This window comes from Argiope bruennichi, chromosome 5 (genome assembly GCF_947563725.1).
Source record: "Argiope bruennichi chromosome 5, qqArgBrue1.1, whole genome shotgun sequence".
NCBI lineage: Eukaryota > Metazoa > Arthropoda > Arachnida > Araneae > Araneidae > Argiope > Argiope bruennichi.
The window spans coordinates 92459594-92480629 of record NC_079155.1 but is presented as its reverse complement, the minus strand read 5'-3'; the positions used below and the strand labels follow the sequence as shown (position 1 = coordinate 92480629).

The 21036-nt window shown below is 29.6% G+C and overlaps 1 protein-coding gene across 1 annotated transcript in view; it reads left to right on the top strand.

The window, feature by feature from the left end:
* Positions 1-21036, top strand: part of LOC129968187 (laminin subunit alpha-1-like) — a 214944-nt gene that overhangs the window by 97824 nt on the left and 96084 nt on the right. The gene's annotated exons all lie outside the window — the stretch shown is intronic.

Below are 21036 nucleotides of genomic sequence, written 5' to 3'. Positions count from 1 at the left end.
CTTGCGCTAATGTAATTTGTGTTTAGAGGGGCCTTCCTCCAGGAATTTTCGTCCAAATATTTTTATTTTATTTTATTAAGACGTGTATATCTATTTGTTTATTTTGAAAGACTAGCCTTGTTAACAAAGCAGATAAGAGCGTGACTTAGTTTTCATTTTTCAACGAACAGTTCATGCACGTGCTGTAATTTGTTTTTAGACTTCATTTCAACTGAGGGCTTAAGATTTTCATAGTAGATTAGAACATTTATTTTCAAAATTACAGAAAACTCTCTAAAATATCTCCTTTACGAACGAAATGAAATTTATAACTTATTATTTATAGATCAGCCAACACGCAGTGACTGGATTTTCTAATCTTTACCCATGATGCTGGTAAGAAAAGAGTAGAAATTTTACAGGCAAAAAAAATAAAAATTAAAAACAGTGAAAAATCAATGTTTAAAAAAAACAGAAAATAAATAAGAAGAAAATTTAATTAAAATTTATTTTCGTCAGGCTTATTCGTTCTTATTAGTTTCGTTAGAGTGATCATATTTTTACTTTCTCGTATGCGTAGTCTAGAGAAATTATAGTAATCGTCAAAAAATTTGAACTCAAGATTTAGACGAATCGCCTCGTTTCATATATACTTGAATTCAAAAATCGCATTTTTTGGAAAATGTCTGTCTGTCTCTGACAAAAACAACTCAAAAGTGTTTTGAGCTAGACGGTTGAAATTTAGTATACGATATCTACACCAAATCTATCAAAGTTTGAGAAAATCTTTTCAGAAAAAGTCCGTCTGTCCAGCTGTTCGAATATAATTTAACACGGTAATGACAAAATAAAGAGAGCTAGATAGATAAAATTCGGTACACAGATTTAACATCAATAATGGAGACATCTGTCAAATTTTAAACGAAATCCAACTATGGGTTGACTGTATGTCAGTCTATACTTTCATAAACATGTAAACGCGATAGTTAAAAAACGCAGTGATTTAAATATATCAAATTTGGTATGAGATTTTAGAACTAGGAGTGCCGTTTTGTTAAAAAAAATTTATTTGAAAAAAACCTTATTTTGAATTACTTACTTTATTGAGAAAAACGTATCTAAAACACAAATTCGATTTTTGGATACTATCAACACATACCTGAAATTAATGGCCAAATAACTCGCGAAGAATAACCAGATAGATTCAGTAAAAATGCTAAATTTACGCCAAAAGCTAATATTTTGTAACTATTGTACGCCAGTGCCAGTTCTCTGACATGACAAGTTTATTAGAAAGTATGCGAGAAAGTTTAAGGAGACCACTGCTACTGGTTTGAATTACAAAACAATTATCAGATTGCACTGAAATTATAATTTAATACTAAATGCAAATTTTCACGGGACATTTTTTTGTATGCTTAAAAGTTTTTTTTAGAATGATTTCAATTTTATGAACTATCTTCAAATTAGAAGTTTCTGGTATGAAGATGGAAATTAGTGCAACAGCTAAATTAATGCTGTAAAGTGTTTGAAATTAAACATAGACCTCAAGGAGTACACTTCAAAAGTAGTTCTATTGTGTAAATGATTTGGAAAAGAGGATAGGAAAGTTCGCATTCGTAGTAGGCAAAAATGAATATCAGCTAATTCTAATTTTTTGACATTTATTTATTTTTTACTCGGAAGATGTTATTAACCATTAATACGTCTTAATCCCGAAGTTGAAAAAAATATGCATTATCTCATGATCTTAATTCTTCACACCAAATAGTTTTTCAGTAGATAGAAGCAGAGCTTTTCGAATGAAAATATTTTAAATAATTGTTTGGTTTACTTTTTCTAATGTAGCAGGAAAGCAGAATTATCCGGAACATTTAGTTCAAATTCTGGGCATTTCTTCAATTCGGGGCTACGTGTCAAAAAGCAGAATTTTGAGGGGTAATTCGGAAGATCTGGTCACTTTATATGTTTTTCAGAAATTGAAAATGAAAAGTTATTTATTTATTTTTAAGAATTAAATCTGTTTAACATTTTTTAATATCTGCTGTTTATTTATAATTAAAATCTGGGACAATTCGTGAAATTTAATTAAAATGTTCAATATGGGATAAAAAATTACAATTCAGAATTGCTTTGGTTAATCTTTAACGTCTAATCACTTTTACTAATAGAAGTCCAAAGGAAATTTCAAATACTCCTTTAATAAGAAGTATTTGAATTGCTACAGATGGCATTTTAATTGCATTGAAAAAAAATATAGTTAAGATTTTCAATGTTAAATTGAAAATATAATCGGAATAAAAGCTAAAATTTAAGAATTTTTGTGTGTGTTGAAACAGCATTTTATTTCCTGTAATATATTTGCATTATTCCTCTTTAAAACTGCATAGTTCTCTGCTTTAATAGTATAAAACGCCTTAATTAAAATACCTAATAATAAATGCTCCATATAAAAAAAATATTAAATTTAGTTAATATTAAAAAAAGTTAGCTTTCAAAGATCTTTAACCCCACCTTTTACTATTCTTAAAATCATCAAATTAAATGAATCAGCTAGGAGGAAAAATAATAAAAGTAATAATAAAACGTTTTTATGTGCCTTTAGATCTTTTTCCCTCTTGAAATTTTTAAAATTAGCTATTTCATTGTCTCTGATCTTTTAAAATTTATTTTTTGCATTTTATTTTATGTCCTTATTTCTTTTCCCTCCCATATACAATGTTTTGCTTTGATTTCTAATGCGTAGGAGCTCAGAAAATATAGCCACTTTAATTAAGACAGCTGAAATTTAAAGAATAAATAAATCTATTGCAGTTGAGAGCTTATATTTGCATAATAGAGAAAAAAAATTCTGCTAATAAAAGTGAGAAGAGGTTTAATTTAGTGAAATAACTATTATTAAATGGGAGAGTCACTTCTGGAACTTGTACTATAAATCTACTTTAGACTCACGTTCGTATAACTATATACGAACATTTAACATCAATGCAGAGCGAATAACAAGTAAGACCAGCAATTTTTTTGTAGACGGGAAATAGTTGATTTTAAAAAAATGAGAGGGGAAGGGTGGGAAACTGAAGGGAAAGTGTGTGATTTAGTACATGGTCTATAAGAAAACAAAATGTTTTCGTTAATCTACTTAGCTTTAAATACTTATTTAGGCAAACCTTGTTGGCAAAAACAAACGAAAAAAAAACAATGTTATATTTACATAGAATATAAGGTGCAATTACTAGATGGATTTTATAACTTTTTTTCAAAGTCAGTAGTGACCGTATAAGTACAGTAATCCATGTCTTGTCTCTTCTTTTAAAAGCATGTAATTACTTTGCTCCAACTCTTTATTCAAATGAAGTTTCTTTTTGGTATTTCATGTCAAATACTGAATGCGTAGGCAAGGTTAACAAGTTTATATCAAACGCGAGGAAAATGTAGAAGTTTATCTCATTTTTGAGATTAAAAAGAGTGTGAAATAAAAAGGGAACTTGAAGCATGTTCCGCACAAAATTGGCAACACTTATTAATGTCTGTTTACATGAAAGATATAACTTGGCAGTGTTTATCTTTTGTATTTCTGGAGGTTGTAAAATTAATGACTTATGCATAGTAAACAAATGAAACATTTTGATCGCTTTCATTTTTTTTTATCAAAATGAACCAAGTAATGATGGAAAAAAATAATAGTGAAATGTAAAATTTAAAGTTCAGTATAACTACGAAAAAGAATTAAAACATTAGTTGAAACATTGTAATTATAACTGTAAATGTTGGATATACGGTCATTCAATTACAGAAAAGCACATTTTTCAAACTGAAATACTGTCCGTTTAGGCATATAAATCTCTTAGATCATTAAATGAAGATAACCTTTAAAAAATTCTGTTCTTCAATTGAGAAAAAACATCTTTAAAAAAAACATTGTAAAATTGGAAAGATAATTTAAATTATCCGAACTGGGAATTTAACTTAATAAAATGTCTAAAATATTAAGAACGAAAAAGTTTTTAACACTATGCTTACGGATAATTCTTATATACCTATCTCTATGAACACGCGTCAATTTGATAAATGAACGAATACATATATTTAAAGAAAAACAACCACTTAGAAAGCAAAATAATTAAATACTACTAGTAAAAATTGTATATATGAGATATCTATTTATAGAAAATTTTTATCATTCAATAATATTTTAGTACATTACTTCAATGTTATACATTCATTCTTTTACACAATACTCAAATTTGTTGTACACAAATACTCAATTTTATTTGTACACTGTTCGCAAACAATCTTTTCACATTTTTTTTTTTACAATTTTGTTTCTTTTACAAAATCTAATTTGGGTTAATCTTGCGTTCTTGCAAAGTACTCGGTGACGGTTTATTATAATCTATGTTTTTGTATTGTTTCTTTTCTTCTTCTACCAGTTTTTTGGCCAACTGAAATAGAAAATCCTTCCTGGATAATAATAATAATAATAAAAACTGGAACTAATAGCAACTGCTACTTTCAAAATGTTTTTGCACTCTGACGCAATTCACATTCTGCGTTCCGTTCTTGCTACTGTTGCTTATCCGGCTTGTTTCATTTGAAATAATGAGATCTAGGTATAGTCAGTGTATTCATATTTATTATTGTTGTAATTTTTGCAAGGGTAAAACTAATTTAATAAAAATTTTATTTACATTACGATCGCATCAAATTGATGCACTTCCTTAGAGATAGGTATACCACATAGAGAATATCAATATTTCAAAACTTTGGAAGAAAATAGACCAATATATATTTACTTCGCTCGACGAATAAAAGTCAGCGCAAGAGATAAAATAAAAATGCGAATGGTTTTTGTAGTTTTCCTAAAAATATTCGAAGCGCATATAAATGGCGTGTCCCGTAAACCTAGTGTTAACTGAAAAAAGAAAACATTTTTTTAAAAACTAAAATAAGATTAACACGGCATTTTAATCCAAAGTAAATTATTATTTTTTATCACATGCGCGGAATCTTTTGTAGACTAAACATTAATCAGCCACAGAATTTAATGACTTCATTGAAAGGAAATAACAAGCTTTTTAGGAGAAACAAGTTGGTCAAATAGTTTGATCAACGATTCGTTGCACATTTCTAAAGTGACCAGGCATCCCATATTAGCTGGGGCAATCCCTTAGACCCTTTTCTCAAAACTTAAAATAATATATATATGAATTTTTTCTTATTCAGAATAAACTTCCCGAATTACCTCTTTTTTAGACTTTTAGCTAAATAATTATTAAATTATTTAGCTAAAAGTCTATAAAAAATGTCTAAAGATATTAAATTTAAGAAAACCGATGCACATTTTATTTAATTTTAAATAAGTAGTTTCTGATAAATTTCTCTAGTTTTTAGGAAGTAGAAAATGCAACACTGTGTCTTAATAACTTCTATGATGAATATTATTTAATTTTATGCGTGATTTGTGCTATCATTAAATATCTCTGATAAATTGACCAAACAACTCAATTTGCGATTATCTGATTATGTGTTTTTACTGTCCTAGTCTGACAATCTCTCTTCAAAACAGATAATGCATCGGGTTAAAATTCAAAACAGTGGTATATATAAAATGTACGGATATAAAAAAGAAAATATGATGGCAGATAGAGTTGGTAACGCTAATAACAATTACATTACATATTCACTATAATAGAATTTCAGTTATTCGGATTGTTTGGAAACACACTGAATTTGGGTAATTAAATATCCAAATAACTGGAGGAAAAAGAACATTGTTAAATATATTAAATAATTTAATGCTTTTTACGTACTGCATTAAAATATTTATTACTGCTTGAAAGTAAGTATTAATCGAAGTAGATTTTTTCAATGTCTTTATTCGGTACGATTTTGTCTGCGGATTTTTTTCAAAGCAATCCAGTAACTGGCAATCCAGATAAGTGGAATTCAGATAATTGGATTTCTAATATATGTTGGTAATAATGCTTGCTATTAATAAAACTTCCAATGTTTAATAATACATGATAATTTAATGGCGTTGTTTTGTGACAACAGTTTCAAAAACATACCTTTTTTTAAAGTTCACATTTAAAAGCAGTGCCTCAGACATGCGAATAAAATCTCCCTGTTTGTCAAAAATCTGTTTCATTTCACAAACTAAGCATATTAAATTATTTTTCACTTTATAAGATTTTATTCTTGTAAAACTCATCTTCTTTAGTATTCTTGCTAAATTAGTTGTTGATTAAGCCTTTTGTCAAATTTGATTGCATTTCAGAATACATGGGTGGCATTCGCGAATGAAAAAGAATAGCCTGGAGATTGTTGAATTATGAAAATGATGTCATATGAAATCCTGATTACAATCGTCTTCATTTACTTTCAGTTGTTAAAGCATTTATATGGTTCGTGAAATCTTGTCGATTATATATTTTTTTTGTATGCTGACCCAAAATATGAAATTCCTTACCCATGTCCAATCCATTTCAATTTACTTTTTATTCTTAATTAACATTATAAACCTTGAAAAACATTTTTTTTTCTATGGCTATTCAACAGACTCTCTCAAAATTGAGAAAATTGAGCGAATTGCGTTTTTTCCACCTCTCGTTGGTGGTAGACAGCAAAAAATGACAATGGCTCTGGAGGTTTACTTCTTCCAGCTTTATTCCCCTATTCCTGAGTTTAAAAATAAAAATACGGTAGGATTCCAATTAACAAATCACTTTGAGGAAAAGCAGAAGAAAGAAATCCACTAACAAAATATTCCCTCGAGCAGTAAATGTTCACTCTTTTAATCTTTCCAATTCTAATTATGTTGCATCTGTTGCGGTCAGTGCAAGTTTAGGCGTTGTGTTTCGAGACTGATTTCCGACTAGGTAGACTAAGCAGTTGCCTGGAACGCTGGACTGAGAGGGGCCCCGGCAGGTTCATTAAAAATACGTTGTCAGTTTACTTTTGTCAAATAAATAAATTTCTAAAAATTACAAATTCAGTAAACTAAAATATATTATGATAATATTTGTCAAATGTAATTGGCCATATTCCTATCTGTTTCAATTCGTTTACTTATTTATTAAAATATTTATAAAACCGAAAGTCTACTTAAATAATATTGTGTATAATCGTGGATTCTGCAGAATTATGAATATTAATGCATAATTAAAAACGCGTGCATTTTTACGAAGAGTTAACTAAAATAAATTACTCTAAAAAATTACCAACATGTTCATCAAGTTAAAAAAATGTGTTAAAATATGAAAATTAAATTAACCAATATAATGTACTTTACCTTGGGCAGCAAAATCAATGTTAACATAAAATCATCTATAGAGAATTAGTTGGTAAAATATTTACTAATATTTTACCAACTATAAACGTTTACTTTATATTTTTATATTTTTAATATTACCTCGTAGACGTTGGATTATAAATCACTCCTAATAATGGGATTCTTGCTGTAGATCGTACTTAGATCGGAATTTTATTATAATTAAAAATTTTTTACATATTTTATTTTATAAGTATATTTCTTATACGAGGAGAGATTATATTTTACCTTTTCGTATACGAAATAATCATCGAAAAATTCGAACTCGAGGTTTTGATGAATCTTAACATACCAGATCTACATCAGTTCGAAAAACACTATTTTTTGTATCATGTCTATCTGTGAAGAGAATAACTCGAAACTGATTTAAGTTAGACGGATGAAATATTGTATGCGACTTTTGCACTAAATTTATAATTTTTCATCAAATTTTGTACAAAATCCATCCATTTGAAATATATCTCTTTGGCTCTTCGAATACTGATGAACTCAATAACTACAAAATGCAAAGAGTTAGATAAATAAAATTTCATATACAAGTTTAGTATCTAAAATATCGATTCTTAGCAAATTTTGAACCAAATCTGTTATAGGGTTGCGCATGCGTGTAAACACAATAACTCATAAATGCAATAACTTAAGTTAATAGAATTCGGTATTTTATCTTATTGCTATAACTGTAGTTCTGTTTCATATTTGGGTACCAGTCGCTCAGTAAAAATACGTCTAAAATGCATATTTGCTGATAAATTCACTTAAAATGCTTGAATACACCAAAGATGTATATTTCGTAACTGTTTTTCGCCAGTGCCATGAAGGCATTCACGATCTCACCCAAGGTTCACAATTTTATGCAGGTAGAGGATAAGACCTTTAATAGAGAATATGCGGGAAAATTTCCCGGAAACCACTCACGCTGATTTTCCAATTGCAATTCAGATGAAGTTGTGCATTTGAAGAAAATCAAAACGTAAAATTGAAATTCATTTAAAGTATGAACGATTTATTCTTGTAAACCTAAAAAATAATAAATTCAATGAGAAAATGAAGAAAACTCATTCTTTTTGTAAAGAAACAAAATAGTTCGGGGATTTCAATATAACTCACTTCAGGAAATGGTATAAGAATTAAATCGGCCATCCGAAAAATTTTTTAGGACGAACAAATAAAAGGAATCCCTCCAAAAAACCAAAACCACATTCTGGAATCTATTTCGATGCATGGAACTTAGTGAACGATTCTACAATTGCTCACAAAACCGTTAAGCCAGGACCGACTTTTTTTTTTACTTCCCTCGTCTTCCTAGTGCCATCGATACTGGGGGAAAAAAAAGAGAAAAAGAAAAAAGTTAGCTGAGACGAAGCCTATCTTTCGTTGTGGGCGGTAGCTGTGAAAGATAGTCTCACCAGTTGAGTAATTTCTCAGATTACCGAAAAGCGGTAGCTTGGCAAAGAGGTCAAAAGATTTATTGAATGTTGATGGGATAGTATTGTTGGGAAGGGTTTATAAGCCGGTTGAGAACTGCAATATCTTCTTCACTTACTCAAAGCTTGAGGTAAGAACAGTTAATCTTGGTTTGAAGTGGTGTGGATGAAGATAAAGTCGAGCAGTCAGTCGCCTGAAGTACCAACCTGAAAAAGAGTTTTAAGATTATGAATGGCCACTTAAATTACCGATAGCGGACAGGGATTTCGGTGTGGGGATTTTGCGATCTTTTAAGACATCGTGGAAGTGAATTTTGGTCTTTACGAAGGTAGTGAGATTTTTCATTAGCTAAAGTTGTTGGTTACGCTTGTCTAAAATAATAAAGATGCGGAAGAACATGGCGAATTAGATTTATCCGTTTCAATGTTTTGAAGTTAAAATAAATCGTACTCAGCTTGCAAAAATTTGTTCTGAATTTTTTAACGGATATACTCGCCTTTTAACGAATTATTTATATAGCTATATATCTATTCATAATGTATATTCTAAATTAAAATAATAGATAACAAATTTTTTTTTCTAGTCATATTTAAAAATGTCTTCTGCATCACAATCGGGCTTACATGCTTATAGAACTAAGCCTATGTAGAGATATTCTCCTGGTATTATTCTCTAAAGTTAGATACAAAATATTATTTTACATTTCCGATTCCATCTGAATTACATAACATAACACCATTCCGTGCCCTTGCTATCTTAACCATCAAGATTATTTAAGCTGAATGCAGCTGAAGACCCCGGCCGGTGGCCAATGAACTGCAATAAACCTCCATAACGTTGGATTATTTAAACAGTGTCGTGTACATGAAGTAGAAGACAAATCACAACCCTTGAGGGTAATGATCTTTCTGGTTCTTCTAAGCTTACCAGCTACAAAATTTAATTGTTTAAATTAGAAATTTGAAGAAAATTGATCAGTATCAAGTTCATGAGATTGAGCTATTCTTCTGTGTTAAAAAATTTGACAGAAATATATTGGTAACAAAAACTCTGAAGACACAAAATTATACGAATGTACAAGACAAAAACCATCACAAAATAAAAACAGAAAAAGGACAGATTCTGAGAGGAGAATAAATGCTATTTACAAAACGAAATTAAGTAAAAAGTGAAAAAAAAAAAAAAAAAAAAAAAAAAAAAAACAGAAAAGAAAAGAAAAGAAAGAAGGAAAAAGAACGAGGATATACAAAGAAAGTATCGTGAAGATTTCACAACAATGCTGCTTTGAAATTTATGCTGTTAGGACGGAATGTGATATAATATTTATCTCTAGTCATATTTGATATTTCGAAAAATAGCATAAGTACAAAAGAGGCTTAAAATAAAGAGGTATTCATTTCGTTTTCATGGTGCTCTCTAAGACTGTCGCCCAGGGTATTTATACCCTCTTGTCCCTCGGTTGTTAGGCCATTGATCAAATATTATCTTATCTTAAAGTAAAGCTTTTTTATCTAACATGGTTCAAAAACTTTTCACCTAATTTCATTGTGTTCAAAATAACCCTATTTTTGCTTCAAAACGGAGGATTTGAATGTAATGTAATAAAACTTTTAAAAATAAGAGTTGTCATTAAAATAAAATAAATTTATTATAGTTTTTAAAACTAATTGTTAAAAAATGTTCCTATCAATAAGTTTCGCATGAAAAGATTGAATTAAAACAAGAGCATATTTCTATGTATGCAATTTTAGGGCGACTTACGTAATTTATCCTTCCCGGGAAAAACAGTGAATTTTAAATTTTTAAAAATATTTCAATGGGCGTGTTATTTATGGAATATAATTATATGCATTAATTTATCTTCATTTTCTAAGTAAATATTCATTAAATTCATGCATTTTTCGTCGCATTTTCCTCAATCACTTTACATTCTTTTGAAGGATGTACCGGTTATCCTTGATACGAGCTGCTGAAAGCATTTGGATGGAAATATTATTCGACATTCCAAATTTTACACGCACACTTACCAAACACATTTCGATACTTCATTTCCATAACCAGCAACATCTAATAAGAAGCAATAAATCAGATAGACAACATCTAAATAACGATCCTGCCTGAGAAAGTGGAAAATAATCAAGTCGCTATATATCGACTGATCGAAAAATTAACCAATGAAAGAAAGAAAAGAAAGAGAAAGGTGAAATGAGATTGTGCAACAAGAAAAAAAAAAAGTGAAAAATAATCCACCTAACATGCTCTCCGGGCGTGATATTGCAAATCTAATTAGCAAGATTCCGACGATCATCCAGTTCCTATCTTCTTGAAGTCACCTTTTCCAAGAAATATGACACCACCATGGGACCTGACCAGCGTGGCTTCAGAGATATCTTTCCTTACTTCATCCTTAATAGCTATTACTTTGAGAGATACTGATATTCATTTATCTTTGGCGACTTGACTTGGCGAGCCGTCATTTTGTGGAGGATTATTCGTTCGGTAAGATCAAATCCATCAGCACGTTTCGGTCTCACGGTTGCGTTGAAATTCTACATCGTAATTAAGTAAATTGCTGCTTCCTCACAATAACTGTACATCAATTTTTATTAATGATGTACATTTAGGAAGGATAGACACATTTGGCACACCTTGAGAGCTTAAACGTTTCTGTGAACGATCATCTCGCCAAATAGATAAGAATAATGGCTATCGCAAATGGGTATTGGCAAAGAAAAAAAATAATGTGCTTTTAAAAAATCAGCACTTTACTAAGCAGTTCTTTCATCTTGTAATAGATGGAAGAGTTATTACAAGTTTTTCTCCTTTCTTGGCATTTTTTAATGTAGAGTATTCATTTGAACAAAATCATCCTTCGATCATGTTAATCACAGTTTCTCAATTTTAGTGGCGTTTTTAAATTTATTAAATTATGTTTATGGTTCAAGATGTGGATAAGTTATATAAGTATAACTGAAGGATATTCAACGTCGAAAATGCTATTTTCAATAAAATATTTTAAATACTAACTTAAAGAGTCAATTCTCGTTATATCACAGTGACCAGACGAAAATGGCAGAGCATGTCATTGAACAGCTTAACTGCATATTGGTTTGGGAAGTCATGTCATTTTTTATATTTAGAATATAAAAATTAAATTTGGGAGAGGGGGGGTGATTATTGCATATATTGTGATCAGTATTCAATACAGATATACCAATGAAGAATATATATATACCAATGGAAGGGACAGATATATCAATGAATGCTTAGAAGTATATTCAAATGAGAATGTTGTTAGATATGATTTTTTTTCTCATTCAATATTCAATAAGTGCAGTCCCATAATTTTTTGTTTAAATTTATTTTTTTATATGTAGACGCGTTTACGCGTTTTTATTAATTATATTACAAATAAAAAATACGTTTTATAATCAATTGCTGCAATACAAATTGATCCAATTCAATTTAGTTTAGACCATCTAAACATTTGAGTTTTAGATTAAAACTGGATACGTTTCTTTAAAAGTGCTCCAGTTTGGCATTAGTAAACTAATTATAAAATTTGTTGCTGAAAACGAAATATAAATTTAGTTTCATTTTACTCATTAAAAATTTGTAAGACATTGCACACTTGAAGATGGATTTCGAGGATTATGCTTTTTCTACTTATTGTTGGAGAAACTAGATCGTACAGATTAATTTGTCAATTTTTTGTTAATTTTAAATCCCTTTCTAAACTTGTCGGGGAGTTGAAATCTGAAGCTTAAAATACCCTGATCCACTGTGACTGATTGATTTTCGACTATTCAACTTAAGCAGATGCCTAAGGTCTCTAAGTGAAGGAGGGTCACAAACAGGTAAATTTAAAAGATGTTATTAGCTTTTTATCGCTAAATATATGCATTTTTTTAAAATAAAAATTTTATGAATTATAAGGTATTGGAACAATATTATCTCTTTCTTTAATCTAATTAGTGAGGTTCGTATTTATTTCATTCAATCTACTTTGTTATTACAATATGTATTAACACTGAGCGAATATTGTGTACAAATGTGGATGCTTCATAATTATGAATCATGAAAAATAAATAATTATTGATATATATATTTTGACAAAATTACAAAAATAAAAATGCCGAAATTAACATATTAATTAAATATGCTAATGATTGCAAAAGACTATATCATTAACTTATTGATTAAATTAAAATTGTCTTGAAATGGGAAATTAATTGACCAATTTATCAAAAGAAAAGGCTCTATAATACGCATTGCCTAGGGCCACGAAATGCTTACATTCAACACTGCTGATTTATAATATAAATTGCGAAAGATTTAGTTTTGTTGTTAAGAGTCAAAGGCATCAAAACCCCGAACTGTTTAGTTTGGGGATTGTTTGCCTTTCTTTAAGGGGGGAAAAATGACTCTGTAGCTGAATATAAGATAATATGCAGTTATCAAAAGTACAGCGGCAGCAATACACAGAAGATAAAGCTATCGTGTTTTTTTTTTTTTTAATGTATATAATTTGGCACGCTTTGGGTTCTAGATAAATTTTCGCTTGACGCTATGGTGATAACTTTTTTGTGTGTTGATTCACCTGTAAACGCCAAATATAACAATTAAAATTTCTCATATTTAATTTACTACGTCATTGGCAGTTACATGGCAACATGCAATTAAATCTGTCTGAAATTGTGATGTCGCATAAACTCATTGCATGAAGTGGAATAAGTCCCTTGGTAAAAAACCTCATCGAAATATTTCAATTAGATCACATTTTTGAGGGAATAACAAAAAACCCCTCAGAGATCACAAATCCTTTTTTTTTCTCTTGCTGTTACTTTTTATCTAAAGAGCTCGTGAATCGTAGGAAATAGCCATTCAGTCTGACGAACGGCGGATTCACGCGCGATAAACATGGACACCCAAATGTCTTTAAAACTTCAAAAGAACATCCTCATCATTCGTCGGTGTTATCATTTTAATCGTTCTATTTTTGCCTCCAATGATCCCTAGAAAAGCATTATTGTGTTTGAACAAGATAAAAAGGTCCGTCTGGCACCACAGAGTTCTAAGTTTATAGCGCTTCCTCGAGTAAACTGTTCTTAACATTCCCTTCTGCATGAAAACAGGCCGTTTGTTTTTACAGGAATAGCATTTTTCCCAATCCACACTTCCTGGAACTTTAGCGAGGATATTTGGAAGAGAATAACCTTTCTATCTTCTTGCCTTTTCTTGCACTAGAAGCAGAGCTTGAGGAATTGAAGAGTATTGAAGGATGTCGGATTGAAAGAGTTACTTAGTTTCCTCGAGAGAAGAATGAGCTAAGGAAAGGCTTTCTATTGTGCTGATAAAAGACACTGAACACCATAAAAGAAATTTGTCATAGAAACGAAACAGCTTTCTTTCCTTCCTTTCGATCTTTTTTTGCTTTTTTTTTATTGAAATATATGGAAGGAAAGTATTGTAACCTTCACAAAATTTGGAACCCAGATTTTGATGAATATTCATAAGCCAAACCGCCACCCTAAGACCACACACACACACACACACACGCAAATCCTTTTTGTCTTGTTTATAAATTCAATAAGGGAAAAAAACCCCAGAAAGATCTAGATAAATGAAATTTTTAATATGGTCTGAACCCAAAAATTATAGGCCTCTATAGAAATCCGTCAATGAAATTTTTTTTGTCCTTGTTATTAAATAAAATTATTAAATGATTCTACAATATTTAATGACATATATATTTTTATGCACACATTAATTCCATTCTCTAATATGCATTTCAACTACATGTGAAAATGATTTTGAACTTTAATGTTATTTTCCATGATTTTTCTAAGTCTTTTGAATTAAATAATTTTGGTCTTTTTTTTTAAGAAATTGAATGATATTAGTTTTCAAATTGATCGTATTGATTGGGTCTTTTCTTATTTATGTAGTCATTTACTTCAATTTTAATAGTGTTGCTTGTCTAAAAAATTGTAAATACTTTAGTTATTTCACGGGGATTTGGACCTCTTCTTTTTATGTTGTCATTGATATATGTTGTATTTTAGAGTTTTCATAGCAGTTTTTTTTGTAAATAGTGAAATTTTATACTAATACTGCTTTTTTTGCAAAGGGATCTCAAACTTATTCGTACCATTGATGTGATGATAACTAATTACGCCTGCCATTGAGAAATGCAATATTTTTAGCCATTGTCGTAAATCCCAACCTTTAATGTATTCTTACAAAGAAATGATTCTGTATTTGGTCGCTCTTATTCGCCAGCCGATTCGCCAATCTTAATGCTCGTTAAAATTTTAATAATTAAATACTCTATGTAGTTCCTCCTTTAATAGTTTCTTTATCAAAATTTTGCATTTTCTGTTAGCTCCAGTAGAATTTATGCTTTAAATTAAAGTGGAAATGATTAATCTGTAATTAATATAATAATATTTTTTACTGAAACAAAGCATTTTGTTTTATAATATGATTACTGAAAACAGAGTCACTGAGCATTTAAACCTTATGAGCACTAAAGAATATCTTTCTTAATTTATGTAATATCTCAAGAATTTGCCAACAAAATTTTCAAAGATTGATCATGAGCAGATCGATTCATTAACAATGTTTCATTTTAAATGCATCAAAAACTAAGAAAATAAACAGAATCGCTTAAAATAATCGGTCGAAAACAGGTTAAAAAAACTACTTAAAAAACGATGTACTTAAAACTACAAGCATTGCAAAATATATATATCTAATATAAATACAATTTAATTACAAAAGCATACAGCTAACCTAAAAATAGTTTAAATCAAGTCCACATCCGTTGAAAATAGTTGTCAACTATCAGAACACAATGCGCATGCGTGAATTTTCAATGCCAGTTATGGTAACGCAAATGCGTGAATTTTTCTACGCCAGTTGGGATAACGCTATGCAGATTAGAAATTTTTAATTTCCTTTATTCTGTTTTTTTTTAATTCAAAAGTACTTCAGAATGAATCTGAAAGATCGATTAATTAACAATGTTTAATTTTGAATGCATCAAGCATTAACAAAATAAACAGGATCGTTTGAAATAATCGGTCGAAAAATCTTAAGCCTAACCTTATTAGCGTAGGAAAAAAAAAAACTGAAGCATTACTCATTTGGCGGTGGGGAAATGAAGATTTTACTGGCGGGAAAGTTGTTCTTTAATTAATAATTAAAATTCTAATTAAAAATTCCAAAAAAGGGACCCCAGGTGCACATTCCCAACCGCCAAGGTATACATGTACCAAATTTGGTAGCTGTAGGTCAAATGGTCTAGCTTGTAGAGCGCTAACACACACACACACACACACACACACAAAGAGAGAGAGAGAGATACACACACACACACACAAAGAGAGAGAGAGATACACACACACACACAAAGAGAGAGAGAGAGATACACACACACACATTGAGCTTTATTATAAGTATAGATATAGATATAGATTTATATTGTTTTGCGAAAATAAGGATTTTGTGATTTTATTATTCTTTGTGCATTTTCTTTTCTTGAGCTGCACAGTACCGGAGTTTTTTTTCTGTAATATGTATTTGAAATAAATGCAATAAAATATATAAAGCAATATCTTATTATCTATTCAATTCACAGAAGTATCATATTTTTAACTTTCGATTGCTTGCTTTTTCAAAGAAAAAAATTACGGCTCTAACAATAAAAAATAAATACGAAAATAAGGCATTAATATTAATAAAAAGAAACTGAATAATTAAAACTATTTAGAATTCATTAATAAAAATTGTTTTAAGTCGAAAGGATTTTCTTAATTAATTTTTCTTATAAATGTTAAGGAGTTACAAAAAAAAAAAAAAAAAAAAAAAAAAAAAAAGGAATAGCTTCATGGGAAGCTTTATGCCCATCTCTTATGAGTCTTTTTTTTCCCCACTACAGGTGCTGTTGTTAAAGAAGTCCTCGGCTAAAAAAAGTTCAAAAGGTTCAAATAAACTAAAAAGAATTAAAAAAAAAATGATACACTACTTGCGGACAGACCGGGGAGAAACCACACGGTGGTTTCTTTTGATCTCTTGTGTTTATAATGTTGATGAAGGTAATTTTTTAGAAGTCTTTTACAAAAGCATTTCCTTCCTGTATACGTTTGCGGATAAGATTAATCTCAGCAATGAATATTCTTCCTCAAGTAGACATCCTCACTCTTCCACGCAATACAAAGATCTTTTCTGTAATGCCAATTTTCTTCCATTGACTTTATTCCCTGTTCTTTAGGTTTATTTTTATCTACATAGCTAAATGAAATGAAAATTCATACATTATTGCTCATATTCAACATTGTCTTTTAAGTTATCAGTCTCTCATCTGTACTTACGTAAATACTTGTAATAAACTATTGCGTGACATTTGCATATAGGAGCAGATACGTACAAGTAATAAAACTATTCCGCAATGGTCTTTTGGTCCCGATTATGTGATTGATAAAAACACGTTTTGAAGAAGTAACAACATTTTAAACATTATTTTCTGTCTTGAGATTTAGCAAAAGTTGGCTTGCTTTATTAATAAAATTTAAAATAATTTTCGCTTTATGTCTTATTAGAGGTAAATTGTCGGTCAATGAAGTTAGATAAAAATGCCTACGAAAAATCATCGAATAAAGACATTTTTTCTCATATATATTATATATTTTTTGTGTCTAGATGAGCAATTTTTCTACTTTTTTGCAAATAATCTTGTCAACAGCAGTAGCTTCTAACAAACCTATGTTAATCACTATGCAATATCTTATATCAATGAACTACGGATGGTTGATTAGACAATGGTTATTTGCAAGTGTCTCAGTACAATGCTCAATAAACATTCATTATTTAATAAGCAAACGATGACAGGACATTTAAAGCTTCAATAGCTTTCATTAATTAGCAATAGACATATGGATTCAGTCACTTTGTATAACTGCAAAACACTTATTAACTACACTTCAAATTAAAGGAACCGAATCGTAACTACTTGTGATACGATTTGTTTGTTTGTTAATACTCTGAAAAACAAACCAAAAAGAATTTTAAAAAAAACACCTTTCGACACTTTCTGTCAGTGATACAAACGGGTAACAAGAATGATAAAGGAAAAACTTCGCCACTTTTCATTATCAGATCAATCTGAATCTATGTAACGGAATTGGAATTTTATAACACTACTTGTCTTTTTTGAGCAGAAAAGATTCATTATCATAATTTTAATGACGTCAGATAGAGAATTTGACTGACAGCACCCTCTTGGAGCTCCATGTTTCAAGAGCGTAGAAAGTTTAATAAACTTCTTCAAGAACTACTTTAGCTTTCGTACTTAATTTAAAGGAAGCTCCTTGTTCAAATGGAATGCTTTCCCGGATGACAGTGACATCAAAAAAAAAAAAAAAAAAAAAAAAAGATGAATGATGTTTTTAAAAGTCAAAAACAGTGGAATGGATTTTTAAGTGTGTTAAAAAATGTATTTAAAAAAATAAGATGTGATTTTTTTTGTCGGTTATAGCAACTTGATACAGATGATGATTTAAGCAATGAAATACATAATCATATGGTCCATTGAAAATAGCTGAAGCTGAATAATTCTAGTAATTGGAGAAGAACACTACTTACTTAAACTGTTGAAACAGGTTATGGAAAATGGTTTGTAATTCAAAAATCAGTAAAACTTCAATCATTGTTGTTTCTAATGGCATTTGCCATGGACAAGCTCGCTGACCAAGTCAGCGATTTTAAGTCAATGGAGCGTCTCTTATTTTTAGTAGCGCCAACTAAGGCCAAGAGTACGTCTTACCTACTCACGCATCACATTCGCTTGCACAACACCATTTTACAGGGGGGCACATTCACACATCTCACAGATAGAAGAACAACCATGCCGGCACCGGGACTCGAACCCCTGACGCCCAAATTACGAGAAAAACGAGCTATCCCTACGCCAGGACGCCGGCACTTCAAACATAACAGCAGGCATTTGCCCAGAGATGTAAAATCTGGCAAGAAAAATTTTGGATCTATGGTCGCTTAATATTTGCTTCAATTCGTACAGACTGTAGGCTAGCACAGTACGCCAACCTACTAATTGTTGAACTAGGTAACGACTTATTAATTCTTTTAATTAGATCCTGAAATTTCTTGAATAGATGTTATTGAGTTATTTCCATCAGTATTCAACAACGGTTCAAAATCCTGAAATTCATAATGGACTTTCTGAAGATGATGAGGATCAATCTGACAGATTTTATGAACAAAATTAGAGTAAATTTGCTAAAATTGTCCCTTTTTATTTAATTTCTATTGCATCGTACAACGCTTTTTTGTTTTTATAATAATTTTTAAATTATATGGATTTTTTTTTTTTTTTTTTTTTTTTTTTTTTTTTTTGTATAAAGGCCATTTATATCTGTACCAAACCTGAAAGTAACCGTACAAGCTCTAGAGATAAAACGTGGTTAAGAGTTCACAAATGTAGTTTTTTACTCTGACAAATTTCAGAAACAAAATCAGAATAAGTTTGCTGGAAATTTTCTTTTTATTTCATTTTGTACATTGAGAAATGTTTTTCTTTTATATTAAAGTTATATGGTGGATTTTTTAAAGACTATTTGCTATCTGTACCAAACCAAAATGTATTCATATGCGCTCTAGAGACAGAGCATACATGAGCTCTAGACAGTTCATATATTTTGTGAAATTTAAACTTTCGATATATTCGATATACTTTATACAAAAGGAATCTGGAATTTTAAAAGTTCAAAGAGTCTTAATTTAGGCAAATTAAATTTCCAAATGATTTGCAGTGGAAATCAGATGAAATACTATTATAAAAATTTTATTGACTTAATGATAATTTCTGTGATTTATAATGATGTGATTGATCACAGTTATAAATCGTGTTGATTTATTCTGTGACATATAATTAAACTGTGATTTGTAATAGAAATTCTATATTTTTTAAAATCATTTTTGACTAAATCGAATTGATTGTAAATTATTTAATATTTTTACCCATACAAAATGTTAAGTGGTAAGATTTATCAATAAAAAATTGTTTTAATAAAATGAATTAAAAAGAATCCATTCTTTTGGAGGATGTTAATACTCCTGTATTGACAATGTAATTAAATTGTATATTTTTATCAAGTTAATTAAATATTTAAAAAAATTCTAAAATAGACGCTTATCACAAATGTGCAAAACATAAAAATTAAATGAATTTTGAACGTAAATAGAATTTTGGCTCTTTTATTTATATTCAAAAAATGCTTGTGCATCATAAATGGCTTATCAAGAGCATAAAAAGCATTGGGTCAATATCAATTGCGGTCATTTCCGCTGAAGTTGCGAAAAATGCCGGAAATATGTCGCCATTACGACTTTGACCTAATCCGTTCTGAATATAAATAACGTAAGATTCTTTTTAAGAGAAGAATCCTCTTTTTATAGAAGAAAACCATGAAACTCTCATATTGATTCTTTCTTTTTTTAGTGAAGAGTTATTATTATACGGCTTGAACTTGTTTTTAGATTTGAGGATATGTTATTTAATTGAAAATTTTTATTTGAACATCACTCAGTCAGGCATAGAATATATTTTTTAAAAATATAACTGGTAAATTTGAAGAAACAGAGCAAGATATTTTAACCATGCGCGTGAAAAAAAAAGGGGAAGAATACAACATTTGTTTTATAACATTCAAAAATTCCCTGTAATTTATTGTTACCTTTGATTCACTGTTATTTCTGTACAGTTTAGTTATATGAGTTGCGGATTAACAAAGATGGCCCCATTTTATAAAATGCTAAACAATTAGCATTTTATAAAATGCTAATTGTTATATTTGTTATTTTAAGCTACTTTTTATTTATGTTTAATGAATTTAAAAATATTATTATTTGACCGATATATTAAAATAATCACTTAGTTTAAGCCAGACGATTTATGAAGCTTTTATTATCTCTCTCTCTAATCGATCTCATCCTATTCAATTAAACAAATACTCTTAACTTCCAATTAGATAAGCCAAATGGTATAATAAAATCTATCAATTTCCAATCTGAATAATTAATATGCATGACTAATATATTTTTGAAGGATATCGCTCTTAAAGAAAATTAAAAGCACATCAATAACTAGGAAAAAAAAAGAAAAATGATAGAGATCCAAAGAATCATAAAATAGTTATTTTCTTCCTCGAAAAGCTCTAAGTGGACACTTGAACGGGAAAGAGCGAAAGTAAAACTAGTTTCCCGCCAAGAACAAGCTGTCC